This window comes from Sorex fumeus, unplaced genomic scaffold (genome assembly GCF_029834395.1).
Source record: "Sorex fumeus unplaced genomic scaffold, SorFum_2.1 ptg000072l, whole genome shotgun sequence".
Classification (NCBI taxonomy): Eukaryota; Metazoa; Chordata; class Mammalia; order Eulipotyphla; family Soricidae; genus Sorex; species Sorex fumeus.
Window position 1 is genome coordinate 41,854,890 of NW_026606129.1, and position 11,023 is coordinate 41,865,912.

The window sequence follows — 11,023 nt, forward strand, 5'->3', positions numbered from 1 at the left end:
GAGGCGGGGAGAGGGGGAGCAGGTGGGGCACTTGACTTGCACACAGCCAACTTGCGTTCAATCCCCGGCATCTCATATGGCCTCCCTGAGCCTTACCAGGAGTGATCCTTGAGAGCAGAGCCAGAAGTAAGACCTAAGCTCAACTGGGTGTGACCCAACCAAACAAACCCCAAAACCCAAGTAGTGAGCCTGAGAGATGACTCCAAGGGCTGAGCACATTCTGTATATAGAAGCGCTGTTCTGTTCCTGGCACTGCATGGTCCCTGAGCACCCCCAGGAGTTCACCCCGAGCACTGAGCTTGGAGTAACCTCTGAGAGTGGCTGATGGTAACCACACAAAAAGGAGAGAAAGAAGAAAGAGTGTTATCACTGCTCGGGGCTGGAGCAATAGCAGAGCCGGTAGGGCATTTGCCTTGCACGCGGCCAACCCGGGTTTGATTTCCAGCATATGGTCCCATATCCCATATGGTCCCCTGAGCACTGCCAGCAGTAATTCCTGAGTGCAGAGCCAGGAGTAACCCCTTAGGATTGCCAGGTGTGACCAAAAAAAGAAAAAAAATAAAAGTGTTATCACTGCTCTAAAATAACAAATGTTGGTTGACTCTTCACCTACGTGGGTTCTAAATATCACCCCCCTAGATTTATCTCTTTTTCTTTTTTTCAAGGGGTGGGCTGTAGCAAGAATTCGGGGTCTCGTATATGCAAGGAAGGCCCTCTGCCGATGAGCCACATGCCCAGACCTAAAATATTTCTAGACACCTTTGATTTTTCTTTGTTTTGTTTTTGCTCTACACCTTGCTGTGCTCCTGGCTCTGTGCTCAGTGCTCGCTTCTGTTGGGTTTTTCTAAAACAGTTGGGGCATCTGTGGTGCCAGGGATCAGTTGAGCCCAAGGCAAGTGCCTTTAACTGCTGGTGCTATCTCTCCAGCCCCTAGACAGCTTCGCTTTTTTCATATCTTTATTAAGTGCTATATCTGTCAATACCAGTCAGAATTAGGACATGTTCATTCCCCAATAAGATCTCTTTGTTTTATTTATTTTGGATGGTTTGGTTTTGGTTTGAGGGCCACACCCGGTAATACACTGAGCCATTCCCTCTCTGCTGGGACATCACTCCTGGCAGTGCTCATGAGACCATGTGGTCCTGGGGACTGATCCCAAGTTTCTCACATGCAAAGCATGTGCTCAATCCATTGTGCTCTCTCTCTAGTACTCCCCTTTTTATCAAATTGAGACATGATTGATATATTTCATGTAATATGATTTATGTGTATGTTGTAAAGTGATCACAATAAGTCTAGTCCTATCCCTATGTAAAGTTAATATTTTTTTTTCCTATGATGAGAATTTTTAAGATCTACTCTGAGCAGCTGGAGTGATAGCACAGCGGGTAGGGCATTTGTCTTGCATGCGGCTGACACGGATGACCCGAATTTGATTCCTCTGCCCCTCTCGGAGAGCCCGGCAAGCTACTGAGTGTATATCGCCTGCACAGCAAAGCCTGGCAAGCTACCCGTGATGTATTCGATATGCCAAACACAGTAACAAGTCTCACAATGTTACTGGGCCCACTCGAGCAAATTGATGAACAATGGGAGGATAGTGACAGTGACAGTGACTCTGAGCAGCTTTCAAATATATTCTTTCCTCCTTTCCTGAATATTTTTTGGCTATTACATTGAAGAGAGGGGAAAAAAATCATGGCCTTGGACATCATTTGAAGACCTTAGTTAAGGTCTGGACATTTCTTTGGGGAGGGGGGCAGGGGGACACACCCAGTAATACTCAGGGGTTACTCCTGGCAGTGGTCGGGGGATCATATGGGATGTCAAATATCAAATTGAACCTTGGTCGGCCACATGAAAGGCAAACACCCTACCTGCATTATTATCACTCCAGTCACAAGGTCTGCATATTTCTAAGAACCTGTAGAAGATGTTAAGGGAGTTACTGTATGCAATATAGTTTATCTTAAAGTTAACATACTGTATATTACATCATAGCTCTGTGTGTGTGTGTGTGTGTGTGTTGTGAGGAATAAACTTGAACCTTATATGCAAAGCACACACTCTACCACTGACCTATGTCCCTTGCCCCCTAGATGTATCTGTTTTAGGGTTCACTCTTGGTGATACTCAGCTAACCAGGCCAGTGTTTCAGTGCTTAGGCCAGAAATGCTGGAGGTCATGCAGTATTGGGGATTGGGCCCCCAGAACCCTAAGCGGCTTCCTCTGTACTTGTTTCATTTTGGGGGCCACAACTGGTAGTGCTTGGGTACTATTCCTGGTTTTGTGTTTGGAGGATCACGTGGAACTGGTATCAAACCCTGACTTCCCGCGTGCAAAGCTTGTACTCAGCCCCGTCCTTGAACCCTCTTAGTCGTCTGAGCTTATTTTGAACTAGGAATTGGTTTTCTTTGCCACCTTTACCTATTTGGCTTTATCTATGGCCATTCCAACATCCATCTTATTTATAATCACATTTAATCCACTTGTAATGAACCCTTTGACAGTCTCAGTTTAAGGCAATGGTAATCGATAAATCTGCCTTTTCTAGACACTCGATAAATATGAAGCCGTATAATACTTGTGTCTGCTTTTTACTCCTTTTTAGAGGTTCATATTCAGTGTCTTTAATGGTCAAAACATACTCTATTGTTTGTCCATTCCATATATTTCATCTAACCGTTCATTTGACAAATATTTGCAGTGTTTCCACTTCTTGGCATTACTGAATGATATACTGCTCTGAACGTTGACGTATGTGTGTTTGTGTGGACATAAATTTTCAACTTTATTGTGTATGGAATTGTCAGGTCATGTGTACTAAACTGGCTAAACTACTTTACATACCAGCAGTATATGAAGGCTCTAGTCATCTGATACTGGTTATTGTGGTTTTCTTTCTCTTACCCTGACAAAGTTTGATTTTTTTTTTTTTTTTGCTGGAGAGGCTTCTGTGGGGTATCCACACCCAGGGTGCTCAGGTGCAGAGACTGAACCCAAGCCTGTACGCAAACCATGTGATCCAGCACTTTGAGTTCTCTTTCCAGCCCTCAGGGCAGACTCTATTTAATGTCTTTTTTTGTGTGTGTGGGGGTGGGAGGGGTGCAGATCACCTTTGGATATGCCCAGGTCTTACTCCTGGCTCTGTTCGGGGACCCGTTCTGGCAGGCCTAGGGTATATGCAGTGCCAGGAGTCAAACCAGGGCCACCTCATGCAAGGCAAGGGCCCCCTGTCTGTCTTTTCAGGCCCGCTTTATCTGTCTTTTTTTTATCTGTCTTTTATTCCAACCACTGTTGTTCCTCAAGTAGAATCTGTTAGAACTTTGATTTGCATTTTCCTGATAACTATCTCCTTGTCATTTGCATATCTTAGAGAATTATTCCACCTTAGGAGTAGCCTGTTTTTCAAGTGGGTCTGTTTGTTTCTACACTTTCAGTGAGTGGAGTCAGCCCTCTCTGCCCCAAGCAGTGTTCCAGCATCTCCACCACTTAACTGTGGCTATAGTATTTATTTACTATAGCCACACAGTGGTTACCAAGTTTTTTTTTTTCCTACCAACTTTCAGAGAGGAAAAGGCCATTGTCCAGAGGAGCTGCAGAAGTGGAATGTGGTTCTAGAGGTGAAGAACCTGGGGCAGGGGTGAGAGGGGAGATAGGGATTGCTCCTAGGGAAACAGACCTGCCCTATGGTGCTGTCCACTGTGCTGAGTGGGGCCCGTGGCTCTGGGCTTTAGGATCTTAAGTGCTACTGAAAAGTGTGCTTTCTCTGGCATGCTGCCACTGAAATGTGGCCCCTGGCAGAAACCACAACCTAGCATGCGTGTGAGATCCAGTCATTGGCACAATATTGACAGCATGGGAAGGGGGGGCTTTAATAAATAGATCATAGTTTCAGGGCCCGAGAGTACTTGATGATCCCCTGAGCATCACCAGGATATATGTACGTATATGGTGCTTTTGGAACCATACTCAGTCCCAAAGTGGTTGCTCCTGGCTCTGCATTCAAGGATCACTCCTGACAGTCCTGGGGATACTATATAGGGTGTCAGGGATTGAACCTGGGTTGTTTGCATGTAAGGCAAGTGCCCTAACCGCTGTACCATCACAAATTTGCTCCCTAGACTTCACTGATGAATTCCCACACCCAGAGTTCCTTTCTGGGCACCTCATTTGTTTTCTTTTTTTTTTTATTTTTTTGAAGTCAAATATTGTTTTACTGTGTGAGAATACTAATTCTAGGGCATATGAGGTGAGAGCCCGCACGGCAGAGCCACCTGGCAAGCTCCCCGTGGCGTATTCGATATGCCAAAAAACAGTAACAAGTCTCACAATGGAGATGTTAATAGTGCCCGCTCGAACAAATCGATGAACAATGGGAGGACAGTGCTACAGTGCTACATTAGGTGAGAGAGCGAAAAACTGGAGAGAGAAAAAGAGATAACGAACCAGATGCTATGACAATGATAGTTGGAAATGATCACTCTGGACAAGAACTGAGTGCCGAAAGGAGTTAAAGGGATACACATGATAACCTTTCGGTATCTGTATTGCCCAAAAGGAAAGAGGGAGAAGAAAGAACAGTGTCTGCTGTAGAGGCAGATTGGGGGAAGGGGATGATGGGAGGGAAACTGGGGACGTTGGTGGGAAATGTGCATTGGTGAACTGGGTGGGTTTGGGAACATTGCATGACTGAAACCCAATAGTGGACAATTTTGTGACTGTATCTAACTGTGACTCATTAAAAAAAAAATCCTAGAACCAGAGAGATAGTAGATAGTACCTAAGGTACTCAATCCCAGCACTCCATATCCCCGGGCCCTAGCACTCCTGAACATCACCAGGGGTGGCACCAAGTCGCCACCACCACCACCACCACCACCCTCATGCCCTAGAGAAGGACAGGGTGGGCCTGAGAGCTCAACTAGCTTTGATTGTAGGAAGGCCAGGGTGGACCCATGGTCCTCTGAGCACTGTCAGGCCAATTCCTGAGCGTTGAGCCCAGAGCAGTCGCTGCACACAGGATGGGGTCTGCCTGCTAGATTTTGTTTGTCTCCTGTGGTGCCAGGAATAGAGTTGTAAGGCATGTGCTGAATCCCTGTGTGTGGTTGGGCTGTGGTCTCTCAGTGTTCTCTAAACACAGTATAAAACTGCTAGTTGTCTTGGTGAACTCTAACACTGGGGGGCAAGCAACCCCAAGGCTTTTTCAGGCCCCCAAATTTGTTTCCTCTCCCTCTATCTCACGCAAGCATTAAAAGATTTCAGAAAAGGAAGTGGCTAGTAAGCTTCAGCTGGCTGTGAAAACATTACTGCCCGCCCCCTGCCACCCCATCCCCCACACTTCATCCTTTTAAAAATTGATTCAGGGCTGGAGAGATGGTATAGTGAATAAGGCTTGCACATGCCCAACCCAGGTTCAATCTCCGGCATCCTGTGGACCCCTGAGTATTTCCTGAGTGCAGAGGCTGGAGTGACCCCTGAGCGTCTCCAGATGTGACCCAAAACAAAAAATCAAATGATTCACTCTTTGCAACCACAGACTTAAAGCAAATTTGCAGGCTGGGTTTTGTGGGTGGAAAACAGCCAGCTGGGAAGTAGAGATAAAGTCTGGAGGAGCTTGAGTCAAAACACAGTAGCACTCGACATGCTATTGTACTCACTTTCTAAGCTCTGTCATGAAATATTTCCAGTAACTGCAACTAGTCCGGTGGCCAGTACCATTTGTTATCAGGATGTAGGCAGGGCTCGTGCTAGTTCATTTCTCACCTGCCACATTTTTTGGGAGGTTGCTTTGGGGTCACACCCAGCTGTGTTCAGGCTTAACTCCTGGCTCTTGGTATTCAGAGGTTACTCCTGGGACCGTAGGCAGTGTCAGGCTTGATCTGGGGTCTTCCACTGGCACAGCAAGCACCTTAACCCCTGAACCTTCTCTCTTCTCCACCCACCCCTCAATCTTGCTTTCATGAAGTATTTAAAAGTAGATCACAGGACTGGGGCCTGTGGTTCCAGTACTAGGGAAGCAGCACTATCAGGAGTGACCACTGGGGTACTAAACCAGTGGTTGTGTGAGTCTACGTAAATTAAACATTTTAAATGAAAGCAGGGGCTGGAGTGATAGCACAGCAGGTAGGGCATTTGCCTTGCAAGCAGCCAACATGGCCGAGCCGGGTTCGATTCCTCCGCCCCTCTCAGAGAGCCCGGCAAGCTACCGAGAGTATCTCACCTGCACAGCAAAGCCTGGCAAGCTCCTCGTGAGGTATTCGATATGCCAAACACAGTAACAAAAAGTTTCACAATAGAGACTACTGGGCCCGCTTAAGCAAATTGGTGAACAACAGGAGGACAGTGACAGTGAAATGAAAGCAGATGGCAGACTTCAGAGCCTTCCCTAATTAAATGTGCATCTTAAAGTATGGACTGTTCCCCCCCCTCCACGCGCACACACACACACACACACACACACACACACACACACACACACACACACAACCACTGTTATTATCATGCCTGGGGATGGGGGGAAACAACTTTCTTTTTCTTCCTTTTTTTTCCCTGTTTTTTTTTTTGTTTGTTTGCTTGTGTTTTTTTTTGTTGTTGTTGTTGTTGTTTTTTGGTTTTTCCCCTTGGTCCTTCTCTGGTGGCACCCAAGAGCCACACCAGATTCTGTATCCAGTTGTCTTGCCTGCCAGGGGACCCTATGTGGTACCAGTATCAGGTTCAGAACCGGGAGGAGGCTTAACCCCTGTATTAACTCTCCAACGCTGTTTTTCTTTTCTTTTTTTTGTTTTAATTCAAGAGTACTGATCTTTATTTAGCCATTGATTAAGCTGATTGAATTGGGAATAAATTCCGCATTACTTTTTTTTAAATTTTTCAATTGTATATCTGTGAGATAGACCATTAAAAGCTGTTCATAATTGGGTTTCAGTCATACAATGATCCAGCATCCATCCCTCTACCAGTGCACATTTTCTACCACCAATGTCCTCCATTTCCCCACCCCCACCCCCCAAACTCCCACTCCCCACCCCCAGCCTCCCTCTATGGGAGGCACTTTCCTTTTTTCTCTTTCCTTTTCCTTTTATGCACTATGTCAACCTTGTTTTTCTTGTGGTTTTAATTTGTTCCTCTTATGTATTTTCTACAAACTAGATGCTGCTCTGATGACTGGAATCAAATCCGGTCGCTGCAACATCTCAGACAAGAATTTTTTGCAGCTGGTTTATGTAATTTTGGTTCACAGCAACAGGAAATCCCCAGGACCTAACTGCTCCATTATTTTATTTGTTTGTTTTTCTGATTTTGAGCCACACCAGCTGTACTCAGGGCTTATTCATGGCTCTGTGCTCACTCCTCATGGGACTTGGGGGACTGTATGGAGTGCCAAGGATCAAATTCATGTTGGCCATATACAAGAAAAGGGCCCTTCCCACTGAATTATCTCTCCAATACCTTAAAATTTTTTTGTTGTTATTTCTTTTAAAGATACATAGACTTGGGGTGAAGCAATAATTCAGTGGTTTGGACATTTACCTTGTGCATGGCTGACCCAGGTTTGATCCCCAGAATCCCATAGGGTCCCCATGTCCCATCAGCTTGCAGATAAAGGGGGTTAAAGCCATTCTCTTGGGAATAAATCAGCCTGCTCATTATCATGTGTGTGTGGGGGGGGTTGGGTTACAGAGGGGACCATCACATGATACTGCAGGGGGCAGGGCTGTGCCTTAGACCCCATATAGGTTCCTGAGAGAGGAGGGCCTTGTTGGGACTATCACTTCCCTGGGTTGCTGTGTTCTTTTTTTTTTTAAAGTGGGGGGGGGAGGGGCTGGAGCAATAGCACAGTGGGTAGGGTGTTTGCCTTGCATGCGGCCAACCCGGGTTTGATTCCCAGCATCCCATATGGTCTCATGAGCACTGCCAGGGGTAATTCCTGAGTGCAGAGCCAGGAGTAACCCCTGTGCATCGCCAGGTGTGACCCAAAAAGCAAAAAAAAAAGGGGGGGGGAAAGGAAATCTTGGTAATGAATCATCCTGCTTAGACTGATCCTGGGTAGACTGATCTTGGGACTGAAAACACTGAAGCTTTTTCTGAATTGGGATGGGAAGATAACCCTTCCTTCCATTGAGACCCAGCAGCCACCACATCTGACCTCCTCTGGCATAAAAGTCACCCAGTTCCACATCTCCTGGAGCATGTGGCTGCATATGTGAGCACACAGTATCCCCACATCTCACTATACGAACAGCATATCAAGCTCACTGAACAAAACCCCTAAACACAGAAGGCCCAGCCAGCACCAACCAGCTCAGTAAATCCTCAGAAAAAAGACTTTAGTAACACCATTGTGAGAGGTAACAATTGTCACAAACTGACTTTTATTGATCTGTTCTGTTGTGTTGTTTCTGCTTTTTGTTTTTTTGCTTTTTGGGTCACATCTGGCGATGCACAGGGATTACTCCTGGCTCTGTACTCAGGAATTACGCCTGGCGGTAGCTCAGGGTACCATATGCGATGCTGGGAATCGAACCCAGGTTGGCCATGTGCAAGGCAAACACCCTCCCTGCTGTGCTATCACTCCAGCCCCTGATCTGTTCTCTGATAATCCCATTTTCCATTTTGTTGTAACAAGCAGTATGAATTAAATTTGTGTCTGCTAAGAGGGCAGTCTTGGGTGGGGTGGGGGGGGCGGGTGGGAAACTGGGGACATTGGTGGAGGGAAGGTCACTCTGATGGTGGGATTGGTGTTGGAACATTGAATGCCTAAATGCCTGAAACAACTGTATTATGAACATTGAATCTATGTTTAAATTTTGAAAAATAGAAAGCAAAAAAAAAATATATATATATGGGGTCAGGAAGATGGTTCAAAGGACTGGAGCACATGCTTTGTATGAGAGAGACAGGGGCTTACTATCTAGCTGCACATGGTCCTTGAAGCACCACCAGGTGGCCCTGGTGGCACCGGATTGAGCAGCAACAGGCTGAGTATTGCTGTTGAGTGCCTCCAAATGCTCCTGAGAACTATTTGCAGAGACTTCAACAATAATAAAACTTTATTGGCTGGCAGGTAGGTCAGTGGGTTGGAGTGATGATTTTTATGTAGGACTCTTGGTTTGATCACCAGTGCTACATGGTCCCCCAAATATTGCCAGGAGTAGCCTGATCTCCAGTACTACACGGTCCCCTAAATACTGCCATGAGTACCTCCAGGAACACCACACTGGGAGGAGCCCCTGAGCATCACCCTTGAAGGCTGACCAAAAAATAAGGTGTGTGGCTCAGGGGGAATGGGTGTTCTCAATGGCATGCATGTGTTGCAGCCTGCTGTTCTGAATTCAATCCCTGGTGCTCCTACATGTGTCAGTACTATCCTGGTGACTCTGCTCTTGAGCCTGGCAATTCTGCTGTCTGTGATCCCTGGCGCAACCCCCAACTGAAAAAGACACCTGAGGGGTTAGAGAGTACAGTGGGTTGGACACTTGGCTTGCATGTGGTTGACCTGAGTTTGATCCCCAGAACCCCATATGCCCCCCTGTCCCCGTCCCAACAGGAGTGATCCCTGAGCACTGCTGGGTGTGACGCAAGAACAACAACAACAACAAAAAGAAAAGGATGAGTGAGCACTAAGGCCAGGAAGTGATACTGTGAGCAATGCAGGGACCCCGAAAGTGACCACTACCATAACTCACCAAGACAATGTTCATGAAAAATGAACTAGTTCCTGACGTTCCATTTGCTCTCAACGGAACGAACATCTCCAGATGTAGTAGCTATATGTACCTGGGTCGAGAACTCAACATGAGGAATGAGTTGGTGCCAGAAATGTGCAGGAGGAAGAGAGCGGCGTGGAATGCCTTCAAGAGCGTCGAAGAAGTTGTTAAGAGGATGAAGAGCCTCCGGCTCCGGGCACATCTCTTTGACTCCACTGTTCTTCCTGCACTAACATATGCCTCAGAGACCTGGGCCCTATGAAAACAGGACGAAAACGATATTTTGGTATTCCAAAAGAACTATGCTTTGAGTATCCTGCTTCCCTCAAGTGAGAGAAGGAATTTGGAGTTTTGACCTCTGTTGATGATCAAGAATCAGGGACGCTGCCTCTTTTGCCAAGGCATCGAAAATCAGATGGGTCGGACACATAATGCGATTTGGAGATGACCACTGGACTAGTGCCGTTACCTACTGGATTCCATGGGACGTCAAAAGGATGCGTGGCCACCCATCTGTAAGATGGTCAGACTTCTTTGTCAAAACCCTGAACAAATTGGTTTGAGGCTCTTCGTGTTCCTGGAGCGAACAGATGCCATTGGGCTATACTAACACGCGACAGGGACAAATGGAGATGTTACTGGTGCCCACTCGAGCAAATCGAAGATCAACGGGATGACAAGTGATACAAGTGATACCATAACGTCTGTGCCTGAGCTAAGAGTGAGAGCCCCTAGAGCAAATCACATATGCAAGCACCACAACTAGGCCAGTGCCAACCTCAACCAGCCATACAGCCGGCTAAGTTTAGGTAACCACCACCTGATAGGCGATGCCCAGTGAGCACCCCAGCCACGCATGCACCTGGCCCCCTAATCCCTCTCCCCTATCATAACAAGGCAGGTGGGAATTGTATAGATAGGTTGTTTTTAGGACCTTCCTGAGGACACACATCAGTCACTCTTGACTCCAGAGCACATTTTTGGTCTTTACTCAGCATCTGATACAGCATTTCAGGTATTTCTTTTTCTCCTTTTTGGGCCACCCCCACCCAGCAGTACTCAGGGCTTACTCCCATTTCTGTGCTCAGTGATCACTTCTGCTGGTGCTGAGGGGGAATAAATATAATACATGGTGTTTGGGATCAAGCATGGCTACAGCATGCAAGGTTTCACCTCCCTCCCCAACCCCCCCGTACTATGTCTCTGGCCTTTAATGGATGTTCCTGTGTCTCCCCCAGGGAGAGAGTCCTGCACCTGGGCCAGTTCAGTGTTGCTCTCGTCGTGGCACTGCCGAGGTAGCTCCATCTTCGGA